We start from the raw sequence: 18,485 nt of genomic DNA, 5'->3' as shown, positions 1-18,485 counted from the left end.
AGTGGTCTGTGCCACAGCAAAAAATTCACTGCAGCTGTCACTGTATTAAAGCTCAAAAAGGTAATGAGTGATTACAGTTCAGCTAATGTAGAAGATGTATGGCCAAAATTAGGAGATGTCCCTAAAGTGATATATGATGTGAGAGTGCAGAGGGAAATAATAACTGCATAAATTCCAAATATGTGTGATTAAAGAAAAGAAACACAGACTGTGGTCTTTCATGTGGCTTAAAAGCACCCTGCTGCTAAAGAGACTGTCCTCGTTGTCTTCATGTTCTGCCTGAGCATTGGCACTTGTACACATACAGCTTTGTTGGAAACTAATTCAAAGCCCAGTCTGATCTAAAAATATCCAAAAAAAAAAAAAAAAAGAAGAAAGAAAAAGAAAAAAAAGTGGTCTGTTTATATCATTTCTGGTGCAGTATTGTTTATGTAGTTACTGGCCAGTGCTAGTCAAGAATGAAGTACGTACAAATTTCAGGGCTTCAAATTTTAGTTTGTACATAAAGTTTTCTAACTCCTATGCAAAAATGAATGTCCCTCTTACCTTCTCAGCATCCACCCCACCACATTATGTGCCTGGATGAACACTGTTTCAGCTTCAGTGACTGGTCCAGTACACTGGCTGCTTTCACTCAGCACCTTGTGATCTCAGAACTAGGATGCTGTCTTGAGATCTGTGGGCTCAGCCTCTGGAAAAGAGCAAAACTGAAAACTTGTTTTTTCCAATCTGTATAATGGCTCCACTTGTTAGAACACTATATGTATAATACATATATATAAATGTTATATATATATATATACTATATATACGTGGGGCTGGAATCCCTGCCAGTATTATACCAAATTTAGTCATAGTGTTAGTCATAGACAAAAGGTGACTAATTTTTCTGGGATTTTCTGGGGGTTTTAGGGAGACTTTGAGTGACTCTATTGCTTGGTTCAAACTTGAATTCTTATAAAGGCAGAGTTCCAAGCTAGATCCCCGGTACCAATGAAGCAGGTGCTTTGAAATCACGTGGTAATTGAAGTCAGGCTCCCAAAATATTTCTGGACAAGGTAAGGAGGCACAAATGATGTGCCTACATGCCTAGACAGTCCTAGAAAAACAGTAGTGTGAATGCCAGTTGATTGATTTGTGTTCATATTGTGAAAGAAATAAAAATTATAGTTATCTTGTTTCCACTTACTGCTCAGCTCCCAAGAGAACAGAATATGCAGTTCTCACAGGACAACTCTAATTTCTGTTTGGTACTTATCCAAAGCTAATTTAAGCCAATGTCAGTTCTTCACTGAATGTCATGTCTGTGTTCTGAATTGGAAGCTTCTGCAGACCTGCAGATAAACTACTCCAGTACAAAAGTTATAGAGAATATGTCCAGATATTTTAAATACCAATTTGGTCTAGAACAGATGTGATAATTTAGGTATTAAGTTATCTTAATAATCCAAGACTTTGAAGATATAAGCTCAAAAGAGCAAGTTAAATAAAAAATTTGGCTGTGATGAAAAGCTTGAAAACTACTTTATCATAGAAGAATACTAGATGTTAGGACACTATTGTTCATTAATAAACAAATAAGAAAGGAACACCTAGCTTGAGAATGTAACTTTAAGAAAGTGACAATAGCTGTTTTTTTATAGTGAGGCAATTTCTCTTTGAGGCAGTAACTCTTTGAACAATCATTAACCAAGATCCTATTTTCCATACTTAATAAAAATATTTAGAATTCCAAAAACATAGTAAATGTTATTTTTCTTTAGCAGATCTAGTGACATTAATATATGATCCCAGTGCTCTAATGATATTTCAGAATGAAAAATGACATTTCTCTCTTTAAAAAACGTTCTTAAGCCTCAAGTACCTGCCAAATGCACATAAAGACAATCCTGCATCATGCTATGATCACAAAATTTATGGAATTTATCTCTGATGACAGTAAAGTCATCACAATAATCTGTATATTTAATAATTAAAAAAAAAAAAAAAGCTAGATTACCATCATGGATTTTCCTTTGGAAACAATTTATGTTCATGTTTTTTTTCCCAGTACAAACTATTTTTTTCTTACGTTATATATTTTTAAATATTGTCTTATATCTTTTTTTTTAAGACGAAGAAGTGTTTTATTTCTGATCAACTGGGTAAAGCATTCCAACACAGAAAAATTATCCTATGAATTGCTGGAGTTTGGGGCTCGTTAACTGGTCTTTAAAATACTTCTATCTGTAAATAAGCAACATTTTTCACATGCACTGATAGTTTCAAAATCTTGAACTACTAGAAAATGGCTGTACAATTAGCTTATGGTGTTTTCTTGTATGTAAGCACATTCTGCATACTGGCTTTAGTTTGATTGAAACTTTCCACAGTCTTGGAGCATTGCTAATTCTTTTGCTTTGTCAAACGTAAATTAGGTTCTAGATTATAATGTGTGAATTAAAGGTTCACTTCTACTCATCCTGCCAGAAAAGAAAAGTTTACAGCAAGATACACAGGTTTAAAAAAAGACTGAGTGTGGGAGGGAGGCACAGACTGTATTTTTTTAAAAGGTTGTGAAGATTGATCAAATCACATTTTTTTTGAGCCCTGGATTTGGCTGGAGTTGGAAATACTGCATCTCTTAGGATCTAGTCTAACTGCAGCTATTTTGAATTTATATTAGTAAGGGTTTCCAACTGCTAAGCACTCTCTTATCTCTATGTTTTGCAGGCACAACACAACTCATTATTACAACATGCAGAAGGGCACATATTGAACTGTACGTTCAAATTAAGTGAATGAAACTCAAAACTGCAAGAGAGATCATTTGTAACACATGCCTCTTTGTCTGTAAAAGCTATAGTAGGATTATCATACCAAACACATATTTCTACCTAAATTCAGTTCCACTCCTATGCAATCAGTTATCTGGAAATGTAGATGAACTTAAAGATCCTCGCAGGGGAAGGGCAAAAGGCGTGATGACTTTGGAGGATTAGACTTTTAATATTAGACATTTACAAAGACCATGGGAAGAGGAGGGTTCATAAGACAATTCCCACTTCTCCCCAGTTTATTGGACATAGGACAAAGAATGTCATAATGCCCAAAATGCCTGGGTGGTACATCCCATAATCTATCCAGTGTATAAAACAAATGCAGATGGTTAACTTTTTCTTGAGATATGTGCCTGTAATTTCACACTTTTCCAGTGCAGGGGAAGCTGAAGGTTTACTGTCTATCAGATCAGACCTAATTTAATACAGAATGAAAACGTCAACCTGCAGTGTTAAAGTCTATTACAGCATATGATTCCTAGATACTATGTTAGTTGCAAACACCATGAATTTACTGAGTGTTTGATCTTGAACATCATTCTAGTTTGAATGTGAATAGCAACATACATATTTTTGAAGTGCTTTGTAGAATACTAATTGTTGTTCTTGAAAGACTGCTGCAGTTTGGCAAATCACTGTTTCATTTAATAGCTATGGTTCTGTGAAACAAAATACTGCTGCAGAATGTAAATGAAGCATTTCTCAATGCTTTTTGAGTCTGATTCAAGACTCAGTGCTGAAATATTGGATGAATATGGCTGCTACACCCTTCGCTACTTTCATCTACAGTATTCCCAGTCTGGTTCATGTTCTGATATCACAGCCATCAGTAAGTTAACTCAATTAATCAATTTTTAGCCATTTCATAACGGTTTTAGATTTTATTGTCTCATTTTGAATGTTTCATATGCTGATGAGGATTAGACACATTTTTAAGGCTTCTGTGAAACTGTTGCTTCCTTAGATAATTCACACACAGACTTCCATCATTTGTGGAGGAAGGAATGGAATGAAGTAATAACTCCTCATTCACCACAGAGAGCAAAGGCAACAAGCAGCCACTTGATCTTGCATACATTTTGCTACTTGTAAGCAGAGCCCCACAGATGGGCCTTTTCTCATACTTAGGAATTCTGACCCTTTCTTTCCTGTAATATGCTTTACTTATGCTTCTAATCAAGGGTATGTTTATGTAACAATCCTTCCCTTGAGTTTACTCTAGTAGAAACCTGAAGACTCAAACTTTTCAAACCTTTCTCTGGCAAACCTGGTCGAGAATATCCAACAGTCGCAAAAAATATGAGGAAGGAATGACAGATACTCATGCAAGGTGTTATGTGCAAGTCCCTGCACACACACCCTCGTAGCCATGTGTACATGGAATCGAGTCTCATTTTTATAAGAAATGCAGCTGAATTTTTGGACTGTTAGGCACTTCTTAAATCTGCTGTCTTATAGCTCTGCATGTCATGATCATCACTCATTGTGGTAGAGTATGTTTGTAAGTAAATATCTCAAAATACTAACATTGTTTCCCCTTACTAGAAAGGATTCTTCCTCATTATCTCTGAAAAATATCTGTGAACACCAGTATTTTTCAAACCTTCACTGTAACTCCAGTACCTTCAGTCATCTGTGAGAGTCTGGTCTGTATGTAAGAAAGTAGTTATGTTTTAAAGAAAATAAACTAAACATAGCAGAGACAATCCAAATAGCAAATAGAACAGTGATTGGTATGCTCTTTCAAAAGTGCTATGTCATGTCATTGCTAAAGATCACATTCATTCTTGATTTAAGTACCAGCTCACATCATCCAGGATATAATTTTTTTTCCACACGGATTTATTATGTTTTGAAAAGGTAATAAATATAAATGAAAAATCTAAGAGTAAATGTGCTTACCACATTGGCAAGGCTGTACAAACACAAAGGGAAAGTAGTCCCCTAAAAAATTTCTGCATATGCATTCAGTCTTTTCAATTTCTTCCACCAAAAAGACAAATTTATTTTAAGCTCATAGTGAGTATAACTTTCAAATAATGCTGTAATTGGTTCCTTTGCATTGCATGCATTTCATTGTATCATGTCTAACTGTAAAATATAAATTCTTCAAGAGAAAGGGCAATTCGCATGGGCTAGACTCCACCACATTCTGTGAAGTGAAGTTCATTCTTCAAAATGAACAATAATGTGATCAAGAATAGAGCCTGAATCACAATGCTTTACCCATCTTTTCTGGAGAATGGAGGAACGTGTAAAGAATTGAAGGTATGTAATTCCTTTGCTGTCATCATATCAATGGGTAAATATTTGTTTATGTGTCAGAATGTGTTGAGAACTGCTTCGCATCTTATTTTTTATATGATATAAATGTGTTGAGAACTGCTTTGTATCATATTTTGCATATGATATATCATGTAATACATTGAATGTATTACATGATATGAAAAAAAAAGGAAAGATATTGTGAAGCTATTAGAAACATAACCAGAAAGGATAACCTTAAGCTAAAAACAATTACTTGAGACCACTGTTACTTGTATCTTGATTTAATATAAATTGTTTAAATCTGTTTTGAAGTTCTACATAGAAGAATAATCTCAGACTCAGAAATTCTTGATTCTTTTCTTTATCTCCGCCACTGACATTTGGGGTCATTCTATGCAAATATTTTCATCTCTTACTGTTTCAAATCTCCCTCTGTAAAGTGGAATAAGAACACTTTATTTTGTAATTTTTCTTAGTTGTTTTTTTTTTTGTTAATTTGTTAATTTGTACATAGGGCTTATTTGGTGATCTTTGTTGGGAGTCACTGGGCGCTACTCTAATAAATCATAGAATCATAGAATCATCAAGGTTGGAAAAGACCTAAAAGATCATCTAGTCCAACCGTTCAGCTATTACCAATAGCTCCCACTAAACCATGTCCCTCAATACAACATTCAGTCTTTCCTTGAACACCCTCAGGGTTGGCGACTCCACCACCTCCCTGGGCAGCCCATTCCAGTGCCTGACCACCCTTTCTGAAAAGTAATACTTCCTAATGTCCAGCTTGAATCTCCCCTGCCATAGCTTGAAACCATTCCCTCTGGTCCTATCACGAATGACACGAGAGAAGAGGCCGACCCCCCGCTCACTACAACCTCCCTTCAGGAAGTTATAGAGAGCAATGAGATCTCCCCTGAGCCTCCTCTTCTCCAGGCTGAACATTCCCAGCTCCTTCAGCCTCTCCTCATATGGCCTGTGTTCCAGACCCCTCACCAGCTTTGTTGCCCTCCTTTGGACACGTTCCAGGGCCTCAATGTCTTTCTTGCAGTGAGGGGCCCAAAACTGGACGCAGTACTCGAGTTGCGGCCTCACTAGTGCTGAGTACAGGGGGACAATCACCTCTTTGCTCCTGCTGGCAACACTGTTTCTGATGCAAGCCAGGATGCCATTGGCCTTCTTGGCCACCTGGGCACACTGTCAGCTCATGTTCAGCCGAGCATCAATCAATACCCCCAGATCCATTTCCTCTACGCAGTCCTCCAGCCACACTGCCCCAAGCCTGTAGCGTTGCCTGGGGTTGTTGTAGCCGAAGTGCAGGACCCGGCATTTGGTCTTGTTGAACCTCATCCCACTGACTTCAGCCCAGCTCTCCAGCCTGTCCAGATCCCTCTGTATGGCCTCGCTACCCCCAGGCAGATCCACACTTCCAGCCAATTTGGTGTCATCTGTGAATTTACTGAGGGTGCACTCAATGCCCTCATCCAGGTCACCAATAAAGATATTGAAGAGGATAGGCTCCAACACTGACTCCTGGGGAACACAACTCACAACCAGTCACCAGCTCCATTCACCACCACTCTCTGAGCCCGGCCCTTCAGCCAGCTCCTTACCCAGCCAAGAGTGTACCCATCCAAGCCTCGGGCTGCCAGCTTCTGCAGGAGAATACTGTGGGAGACAGTGTCAAAGGCTTTGCTGAAGTCTAGGTAGACCACATCAACAGCCTTTCCCTCATCCACCAGATGCGTCACTAGATCATAGAAAGAGATCAAGTTGATCAAACAGGACCTGCCTTTCATGAACCCATGCTGGCTAGGCCTGATCCCCCAGTCATCCCGCACATGCTGCATGATCTCCCTCAAGACAATCTACTCCATAACCTTCCCTGGCACCGAGGTCAGGCTAACAGGCCTGTAGTTCCCCAGATCCTCCTTATGACCTTTCTTGTAAATGGGAGTCACATTGGCAAGCCTCCAGTCTTCTGGGACCTCACCAGTCAACAAGGAGCGCTGATAGATGGTGGAAAGCGGCTCGGATATCACCTCCGCCAGTTCCTCAGCACTCTTGGGTGGATCTCATCTGGCCCCATAGACTTGTGGCAGTCCAGTTGGAGTAGTAGGTCTCTGACTGTTTCTTCCAGAATCACAAGGGGGTTAGTGTGCTCCCCAGCCAAGATTACCAGGTCAGAGAGAGGAGTATCCTGAGGATAACTGGTCTGACTTTTAAAGACAGACGTAAAGAAGGCATTCAGAATCTCCGCCTTTTCCTTATCCTCAGTGGTCACATTCCCAGCCTCATCCAGCAAAGAGTGGATATTCTCCTTTGTCCTCCTCTTACTGTTAATGTATTTATAAAAGAGTTTCTTATTCCTTTTCATCCCAGCGGCCAGGTTAAATTCAAGCTGGGCTTTTGCCTTTCTGATTTCACCTCTACACATCCTAATGACTTCCTTGTATTCATTCTGAGTTGCCTGTCCCTTTTTCCACAGGCGGTAGATTCTCTTTTTCTCCCGGAGCCTCAAGAATAGCTCCCTATTCATCCACGCCAGTCTTCTTCCCCGCCAGCTCATTTTGCAGCTCAGGGGGGGACTGCCTGCTCCTGCGCCCTTAAGACTACCTTCTTGAAGAGCAACCAGCTCTCTTGGACCCCTTTACTCGCTAAGACTGAATGCCAGAGGACTCCCTCTATTAGTCTTTTGAACAATTCAAAGTTTGCCCTCCTGAAGTCGAAGGTAGCAGTTTTACTATTCCCCCTCCAGGCTCCACCATGAATGGAGAAATCTATCATTTCGTGGTCACTCTGTCCAAGACAGCCTCCAACTCCACATCTCCCACCAGACCTTCCCTGTTTGTGAACAGCAGGTCTAGTGGGGCAGTTCCTCTCGTGGGCTCTCTGACCAGCTGCATCAGGAAGTTATCCTCTATGCATTCCAGAAACCTCCTAGACTGCTTCTTCTGTGCTGTGCTGTACTCCCAGCATATGTCAGGGAAGTTAAAGTCCCCCATGAGGACAAGGGCTGGCGACTGTGCAGCTCATGCCAGCTGCTTATAGAATACCTCGTCTGTCTCTTCATCCTGGTTTGGAGGTCTACAACAGACGCCCACCAGGGTGCCTGTCTTGTCAGCCCTTCCTCTGATCTTTACCCAAAGGGATTCAACGTTATCGTCCCCAGTCACAATCTCAGTAGCATAAAAGCATTCCCTAACGTAGAGAGCCACGCCGCCACCCCGATCTCCTTGCCTATCCTTCCTGAAGAGTTTGTAGCCGTCCATTGCAGCACTCCAGTCATGGGAGCAATCCCATCACGTTTCCGTTATGACAACTAGGTCATAGTTTGCCTGCTGCACAATGGCTTCCAACTCTTCTTGCTAGTTGCCCATGCTGCGTGCATTAGTGTAGACGCACCTCAGCTGAGCCCCTCGCCTCTCACCTAATCCCAACACCACTTCCCCAGGCTGATCTCTAGTAGGCCTGGCTTTATCCTCTTCTCCCTTCCTATCTAGTTTAAAGCTCTCTCTACAAGTCCCCCCAGCTCCTGGGCAAGTATCCATCTCCCTTTTGGAAACAGGCAATTCCCATCAGCAGATATAGTTCCACTGTCACTAGTAAGGTTACTTGAGTCTGGTTCCTGATAAGTAAAAGTCAAAATTCACATGCTAGAATCATAACAGACTCATTTATAAAACTCAGGTGCCATCAGTAGTCTATGTCTGCTCCTATTAGCAACAATTAGTGCTTCTGCTCTCCATCAGTGAGAAAGGTATTCCACACTTTTCCTAAAGCTGCTTAAAACCAGACTATGGCCAGATAACCTCATCCACAGATTTATACAAAGCTTATGTCATCAATAGTAAATCCAGACTAAAAAGACACAACTTTAGATAGCATTTTTATTACTTTTTTTTTTTACCAATTCATTTTAATACTGTAGTATCTGTAGACATTTTCATTAGTGTCTGACTTGAGAAAGCAAGGATTTTATGAAAGTGCTGAAAATAATTTTTTTTTGAACTATGCAGTACCAGGTGTTTGCAAAGTGGAATACATTTGTGTTCCTGGTTGAAATCACTACTATTTTAAACTGTTTGCGTTTTTATGCAAAGGTTCTTTAAAAGAACTTTTGCAATTAAGTAGTTATTGATAGCTATATTCCCACGCTGATACAGGATTCAGGTGAACATAATCATCTGAATTTTAAATTAATTCACTTCTGGTTGTGGATTATTTCTTACTGAATTTAGCCCTCAGGGAATAACGAAGAGGAAATCCCAACTCAACAAAGCAAAAAAAGTGTTACTCTACAGTATATCAAATGATGCATAATCATTGTTATGAATTCTGATATCTGATACAGGCAAGAGTGGGGAAGTTTGAAGGCTAAATCTGAATCTCTTCTTTTATAGCTTAAGTCAGACTTCTGACATCATGTTTCATAGAAATTATGAATAATATTTGACAAGTTCCTCAGGGTTCCTAGCGGTGTTCTTCAGGGGTCAGTGCTGGGTCCGGTCTTGTTCAACATCTTCATCTTGATGAGGGGATAGTTTGCTGATGATACAAAGTTGGGAGGATTGGCTGACACACCTGAAAGCTGTGCTGCCATTCAGAGAGACCTGGACAGGCTGGAGAGCTGGGCAGTAAGAAACAAGATGAGGTTTAACAAAAGCAAGTGTAGAGTCTTGCATCTGGGGAGGAATAATTGTATGCACTGGTACAGGTTGGGGGATGACCTGCTGGAGAGGAGCTCTGCAGAGAGGGACCTGGGTGTCCTGGTGGACGACAGGTTGGCCATGAGCCAGCAGAGTGCCCTCGTGGCCAAAAAGGCCAATGGCATTCTGGGGTGCATTAAAAAGAGCGTGGCCAGCAGGTTGAGGGAGGTGATCGTCCCCCTCTACTCTGCCCTGGTAAGGCCTCATCTGGAGTACTGTGTCCAGTTCTGGGCTCCCCAGTACAAAAAAGACAGGGATCTCTTGGAAAGAGTCCAGCGGAGGGCCACAAAGATGGTGAAGGGCCTGGAGCATCTCCCCTATGAAGAAAGGCTAAGTGAACTGGGTCTGCTTAGCCTTGAGAAAAGAAGACTGAGAGCGGACCTGATCCAGATCTATAAATATCTAAGGTGTGGGGGGCAGAGTGGTGAGGCCAGTCTCTTTTCAGCAGTGTGTGGAGACAGGACAAGAGGGAACAGCCAGAAACTGCAGCATAGGAAGTTCTGCACAAATGTGTGCAAGAACTTCTTTACGGTGAGGGTGACGGAGCACTGGAACAGGCTGCCCAGGGGGGTTGTGGAGTCTCCTTCTCTGGAGATATTCAAGACCTGCCTGGACACCTACTTGTGCGACCTGGTGTAGGGAACCTGCTTTGGCAGGGGGGTTGGACTCAATGATCTCTGGAGGTCCCTTCCAACCCCTATGGTTCTGTGATTCTGTGAAGTTCACCTCACAAGCTGGAAAACTATGTCAGCTAAGCTGTCGGAAGTACAAATTTTTAAGATTACCAAAACAAATTAGTCTTACAGTTCTGTTTCTAAACAGCACATGAGTCATAAGAACTCGTTTGAATGTGTAAATACTGATACAGCAACTACCCACATTAGGATGACTCTATCAATAATGGCCAGACTTGCCATTGGTTCAAATCAGAAAATCTTTGAACCCATCTTTCATATTTTTTCATAATTCATAAACAGTTTTGGTTTGTTTGTTTATTTGTTTGTTTTTCTCAGACTTCAAATACATGCAATCATAGAATGGTTTTAGCTGGAAGGGATATTTAAGATCACCTAGTTCCAACCCCCAGCTATAGGCAGGGACACCTCCATCTAGACCAGGTTGCTCATGGCCTGGCCTTGAATGCCTCCAGGGAGTGGTCATCCACATTCTCTCTTGCAACCAGTTTCAGTGTCTCACCGCCCTCACAGTACAGAATTTCTTCCTAATATCTAAATATCTAAATCTACTTTACTCCAGTTTAAAGCCATTTCCCTTCCTCCTGTTGCTACATGCCCTTATAAAAAATCTCTCCCTAGTTTTCCTGTGGGTCCCCTTCAGGTACTAGATGGCTTCTATAAGGTCCCTCCGGTGCCATGATCTCAGCATAACCATCATGCTGGTAGTTACTTTTCTGTTCTATTCCTGTTCTCACAAAAGAAATGTGTCTGCAGCTCAACTCTGTCAGTTTGGAGGCAGAAATCACTAGCATTTCTCATCACTACCTACTAATCTAATTCAAACTGGAAGAAGAGTAAACACTCCAAATGTAACTAGGGGACTTATAAACTGTAATCCTATTGAAGTGTTACTGCTAGAACATGATTAATGCTGCAATCTCAAATTTGAGTCTTGCATAGCTAATGAAAGGCTATAAATCCTTACATAGTTTACCTTCATTACTCACTCGAGTGTGCAAGATTGGGACAAATATTCCCGAATTCAAGGTATGTTATTGTTTTGTGCCATAGTTTTGCAGTTTTAAGTTCTTTATTTGATTGTTGTTTTGTTTTGTTTTGTTTTGTTTGTTTTATTGCTTACCTGCTTGCTTTTAAATTCTGGAATTTAAGAAATTTTTACGCCTCATAATTGTCTTTTGGGCTCTTGACATTTAAAGACAATTAAACATGTTATTTCATAGAATAACTGTATTTATGTAGTCCCAGAAGTTTTACTTCCTGCAGAATGGAAGGATACACTTATGATATCTATGTGAAATAAAGATTTGAAATGTGAGAAAAGTCATCAGTCAGCAACTGACCCAGTGTGGTGTTTCTTTGATTTGCAATTGAGGTTCATTTCAGCTAAGTGCTCAATAGTCATTTACTAAGACCAACCTTGTAGACAAATTGTGAATAGATATAATAAGAAAAGTTTCCCAGAAATCCTTTCTGACTACAACCTCCTGTTCAGAAAGTGTAAATGATTTCTGTAAGATCACATGCAGAGACTCAGGCTGTTGTTGCAAGTTATGCAAGAGTCTCTGCAGCTGGCATTAAGCACAAACAGGTTTGAACAGAGATTGAAGAAGAAAAAGAGATTTAGTTCATTGCTACTAAAAAGTTACTGCCCAACTTACACCTTAATGGCATTCAAAGGAATTAGAACCTACATCTAATGATTTTGAATCTACGCTTAATCCACTTGGCCATCATTGTAGATCAGTACTGTACATGAGAGGGTGTGTTTGTAACATCTGAGAAAATTGCCTATGACACAAAAATAAGGTGGTAGGTTATTTAATGGTATTAATGAAAAGTTTTTATGTGGTTTCTAATGAGTTTTAACCTGTTGAAATAACATCATATAATAATTTAACATATCTTGTAACTGTCTTCAATAATTATAAACAAGCCTTAAGGGCAGCTGACTAACAGCAGCTCCCAATGAATTTCTTACATCAGCAGTAAACACTAGGATGAGGAGGTCAGCTCCACTGGAACTGATGAATTTTCAGATACTTCTGGATACCTACTGAACATTTTAAAATCCTAAGAATTGCTGAAATCTAAACTGGATTTCTCCCAGTGAGTTAAAAAGATTATAAAATAAAACTCCAAGGATTTTTAAAACAAGTTTGAAATCATATATACAAAGGCATTGCTTTCCTTTGAATATTTCCTTTGCTTTCCTTTTGGGGGTTGGTCTCAATAATCTCTAGAGGTCCCTTCCAACCCCTACAATTCTGTGATTCTGTGATACAATTCTGTGATTCCTTTGGATTCTCTGGTCCTGTACCCAGTCCTCTCCTCATGAAAGGGTTTTGGGAAGACTCTTTTTTTTCATCTCTCAGCTGTTGCCCCAATTTAGTTGATGCTGAAAGTCAGGTGACCCGACTGTCACCTCTGAAGATCTCACAGCGTGGAGAAGGAGAAGAAAAGTGATTTACTATGTGGCCCAAATAAGCTAGCTAGGAAAGGCTCATTAGAGTCTAGCCATTGAACTACTGGCTTTAGACAACAGGAACACAGAATAAATAAATCTGGTAAATTATATCAGAATGAAATTCTATTACAATATAATTGTTTTTTATATCAATTTTTCTTTCCTTCTATTTTTTTGTTGGTTTTTTTAATTTTATTTTGTTATATGCATTTTACAAACAACAGTGACAACAAAGCTACGTTGTCTTTTTTTCTGTAGTTTTTAAAAAAAATACTGTCAACAGAAATGTGGAGGGCTTTCTTACCCAAAATTGCAGATTTTGTCTGGAGTTCTTAATGTAGCTCTGGGACATTGTTTTTCTTTGTCCACCACCAGAGGTCAACAGCAAAATTCCTCATTTTTTGGGAGTTAAATCTAAAAAATTATGCTTGCTTAAAAATAGGAAAGGTAAGGTCATAAATAACTGAGAAGGGAATTACAGCCCATTTAAGTGAGGGTAGAGTTCTGCTTTTGGTGTCAGTAAGCCTTCATATTTAGAATGGAATGGAAGTAAGTGAAAATTCAGAAATTATACTGAATCATACAGAAAATACTTGAAAAAATCTTGAGAATTAATACTGAAAACAAAATCATGAATAGGTCTACTACCATCAGCAAGTTCTCCATAAATGACTCTCTAAATTTCTCCACAAATTTATTTCTAATTGATTTTGGAATTCAAAACAAAGATTAACTTTTGAGTTTCTAAGAGGGAGATCATAGCTTTAGTAGATGATTTTATTCATGTTTTTCAAGGAAACAATGACAGCATGCATCTTGTGTTCTTGGTTCATTTTCTTTCCTTTTATCAATGACGTCGTAAACCTCTTCATATCTGTACTTGTAGAAGCTTAATGAGTCTTAATTATCATTTACATAATTTTAGTTACAAAGACTTTGTACTAGGAAATGCAATTTACTGGTTAAAAAGGCCAAAATCCCAAACGGCTGAAAAAACTTACTTTAATGTGCCTACTGACAGATGTGTCATGAGACACATAGCTTCACAATGGTTCTGCATAGCATTTCATATTTGACAATTACAACACTTGTAAGTACAAGAAGAGTCTTGTTATTGAAGATATCAAGCAATAACCAGGAATCAGCTGAGTGCCCTCAGGTTAACAAATAACATGGTAATACAAACTTTAAAAAAGGATCTGTGTTTAACTAAAGCTAAAGTCAGAAACATAATGGAACAAAAACAGACACTTTGGAAAACCAAAGATGTGGATCTAAAAAATCACTAGATTTTTCTTGCTTATTTTTTAAATATATATACATTTTTAACTCTATTTTGTGAGCTCAGAAAACCAAAGCACAGATTGTTGCTTGTATCTAAGCCTGATCAGAATTCACTAGCTAAATCTTGTCCTCTGAGTGGCACAGCTCAGCCATTGCCCTCAGGGCTCCCTGGGACTCTGGCCAAACAAATTTGCAGGTGTAGCTGTACACTCACCTAGCATGTGGAAGATTTGTGTGTGCTTGCAAACTGGATGCTGTAAAGACAGGACTAGGGAGTGGAATTCTGCATAACAGGACATGGAAAAATGATGAAGTTATTTGGTGCCAAGCAAGTGATTTTGTCCTTCTTCCATGTTGCTACTGCTCTTTTATCATGACATTATCATTTTTGGCATCCAGAAAGAGAAGGCAACTATTAATCTCAGGAGATAAGAAGATGCAAGCCAGGAGTTACAGAGTTCAAACAAGGAAAAGGAAAAATAGAAAGGATTATCTAATATTCAGCTGAAGAATTTTCAACTCTTTAAACAGTTAATTTTGAATTTCCTTATTGTGAGAGCCAAGCTCTTCCCAGTGATGCCCAGTGTCAGGACAAGAGGCAGTGGTACAAACACAAGAATTTGCATCTGAACATCAAGAAGCATTTTTTATTTGATGACGTCTGAGCACTGGCGAGAGAGGTTCTGGAGTGTCCTTCTTAGAGATCTTCAAAAGCTGAATGGATGTTGTCCTGGGCAACCTGCACTAGGGGACCTAGCTTAAGTATGGAGGTTGGACCAAATCATATCTATAGATCCTTTCAACCTCCACCATTCTGTGATTCTGTTGATTCTGTTAAGAGTGAGGAGAGCAACAGAAGTTTCCTACATGGCTCAGTACACAGAGGTAGTGAGCACTTCTGGAATAAGATGTGGTGATAGCTGGAAGTAAATAGGTAGGCTTAATGACAAATTTTAGAACTAGCTGAATTTTAGAACTGCCTTAGGGCTTCAAATATTTTTGCGATTGTAGGGGATTAAAGTCCATGGCTCTCAGCTTCAGAGCAGCACTCTAATAACAGGTTATCTGTGGAGAGAAAAGAACATTTTTCTGTTATTGCATTAAATCTATTTCATACTATGGACATAATCTTTATTGTCCAGCAGTCTGAAGGATGCAAATGTCCCTCTCTGCTCTCCGGAGTATTGCATCCAGGTCTGGGACTGGAGGTCCCCAACACAGGAAAGATGTGGAGCTTTTGGATAGGGTCCAGAGGAGGGCCTTGAAAAGAACTGGAGCACCTCTCCTACAAAGACAGCTGGAAGGAGCTGAGCTTGTTCAATCTTGGGAAGATAAGGCTCCCGGGGGATCTCTTCGTGGCTTTCCACTGTTTAAAGGGAGATTATAAACAGAAGAAAAATCAACTTTTTACATGGGTAGACAGTGATAGAACAAGAGGGAATGGTTCTAAACTAAAGAACAAGAGGGAATGGTTCTAAACTAAAGAAGCGGAGATTTAGTTTAGATGACAGGGTGAAAATTTTCACTGAAAGGGTGATGAGGTGCTAGAACAGGCTGCCCAGAGGGGTTGTGGATGCCCTGCCCCTGGAGGTGTTCAAGGACAGGTTGGATGGGTCCCTGGGCAACATGATCTAGTACCTGGACTAGTGGTTGGCAACCTGCCCACAGCAGAGGAGTTGGAACTCGATGATCTTTGAGGTCCCTTCCAACACATAATATTGTGTGATTGTATGATATCATGGTCCATTCAGCCTAAAAACGGGAGTTAACAAGCCTCTCTGGGTTAGCTACTCATCTATGGGCAAACCTCCTCAAAAGAATGTTTAGAGCAAAATAAAGAGGCGGGTTGTGAGGTTAAAGATCAGACTAGGTTTTCCCACTCCTAAGAGTGTCCCAGTCCCTGGATGAGACAGTCAAGCTTTCAGTTGTTTGCGGTCCACTGAATCTGGCATTGTTTTCTTTCAGAGAATTGCCCTTCCAAAGGCAGAGGTGAAGTTTGCCCTCTCACATACTCTCTTAAAAAACTTAATGAGTGGTGGGTAGGACCGTAGATGCAGCTGGAGTACTGGCAGGTTATAACACAGCTCTCAGGCAAATGAGTGTGAGTACTCTAACTACTGAATTATAAAAATCTACAGCTGCTTTTTAGGAGGAAGGAACAACCTCTTTTCCATTTTTGAAAGAAAGACTTAGGCAGCTGTCTTCAGGAAAGGAATCAGGATCTCTCTCCTCAAGAGGAAGAAAGTGCATTCAGGTGGTGTAAAATAAGGTGATAACATAGATTCTCGGCTTTCTGAGTTTGGCCATCTCACTTTTCAGCATGTTGTTTGGGAGATTTCAAATGTGAGGGAATTTAAAGTGTACCTTCCACTGAGCTGGGGAATCTGCATCCATGTTTGGGTCTGGTCAGACTCGTTCCTCACTCACATCAAATAATGGTGATAATGCACATTATAAAAACTTGCCTGAGATGTGGTATCTCTATCATATTAGGATTAATACTGTAAGACAGTAAAATAGATTTCTTGTACACACTGCAATGATAATATTGCAGATTGTTTTCCATGCATAGATGGCAGTTTTTTAAAACTTCTTTTGATTGACAACAAAATCTTTTCCATGTTTATTACAGACTAAAGGATAAATGAGACAGAAATCTTAAATAGAATTTTTTTATGTATTAAAGTTAAGTGTATTTTTTCTGTGTAGGAAAATACACCATTTTCCCATCATAATAATAGGATGGTCTAGCAGAGCTCATATATTTTAGAATGAAGACTTAAACACAGAAGGCAATAGAAAATGTTTCTTTGACTTTACGAGATATTTTCAGACTTTACACATGATTGCCACATGCTTGGAGCCAGTAAAATCAAGCTCCCTTGCAACCTACTCTCTTCCTCATCAGCTGCATCAGAAGAAGAGGGTATATTGCTACCACTGTCTCCAGGACTGCCTTGCAGGGCTATCATGAGGTTAGTGCTTCCGAGCTTCAGCTTTCACAACACATCTTCTAATTCCTAGTACTTTGCTTTAATCACATCGTTCCTTCTGACATGTGAGAATGACGCGTGAATCTATGTCAAAGAACATATTTATAAATAATTTATAATGTAAAAAAAAAAAAAAGATTTAGCATGTTCAAGGTTATTCAGGTCAGAAACTATCTAGCATTACAAGTTTTTATTTTTTCTGTGCTCAAAATGTGTCATATTAATTCACTGAATTAAGGATAATCTCTTGGATTTCTTTTCTCTCCAGCCAGTGAATGTTCTCAGGACAGTTGATCTCTTTATAGAAATGATGCTTTTGCCATGCTAAAAATTTCCCATGAAGCTGATCTACAGCTTATAGTATTTCCCACTCCTAAGAAAAACCTTAAAGCAGAATAGTGAGTAAGTTCACTGTCCATTGCTGCAGAGGCTGATAAGCAAGGAAATGACACCAGTGAAACACTGGTCAGCTGTCATTTGCATTCAGACAGTTTATTTTCCTAAAAAGTAATGCTAAGTCAGGGCTATTCAGATACTTTCATGTGGTGTTTTTCAAAAGTCTCTCTCTCTCTCTGTTTTTTTTTTTTTGTTTGTTTTGTTTTTTGTTTTTTTTTCCCAGAAAAGAGAGAAGAAATTATTTAACCTTTCAGTCCTTCCTGACATTGATTGGATTTTTGTATTTCAGACTCATCTATCAGTTATGAATCACAGGAACAAAACGTAGTTTTATCCCTCTTTTGTTTGTCTGTAGAGTGTGTCTGAGGATTTAGTCAAAATTAGATTTGTATCTTTTACAGGGTAGGATTGTTTCTGTAAAGACAAGGAAGTAGTAATGTTTAATACAGGTTCTCCCACTAAACTGTTTTCCCTGTCTGCGCTTAATTTTTAGGGGTAGTTTTCATCTCAGGAGATCTGTACAGTCTTGGAATCATGAAAGCACTAACCTCATGATAGCCCTGCAAGGCAGTCCTGGAGACAGTGGTAGCAATATACCCTCTTCTTCTGATGCAGCTGATGAGGAAGAGAGTAGGTTGCAAGGGAGCTTGATTTTACTGGCTCCAAGCATGTGGCAATCATGTGTAGTCTGAAAATATCTCGTGTCTGACATGAAACTCCTAGAATTAAAAAAGAATCTAATAAAATTAGACAAAGAAAAGAAGCAGATTACATTTATTTTTGATTTATAATTTCAGAGCTTCTAGACTAAACAAAGATTACATGTTGAAGCTCTTTTTCTTAAACTAAGACAGGGA

This window comes from Meleagris gallopavo, chromosome 1, assembly GCF_905368555.1.
Source record: "Meleagris gallopavo chromosome 1, MGAL_WU_HG_1.1, whole genome shotgun sequence".
NCBI classification, from domain to species: Eukaryota; Metazoa; Chordata; class Aves; order Galliformes; family Phasianidae; genus Meleagris; species Meleagris gallopavo.
Note: the sequence above shows the minus strand (reverse complement) of the source record.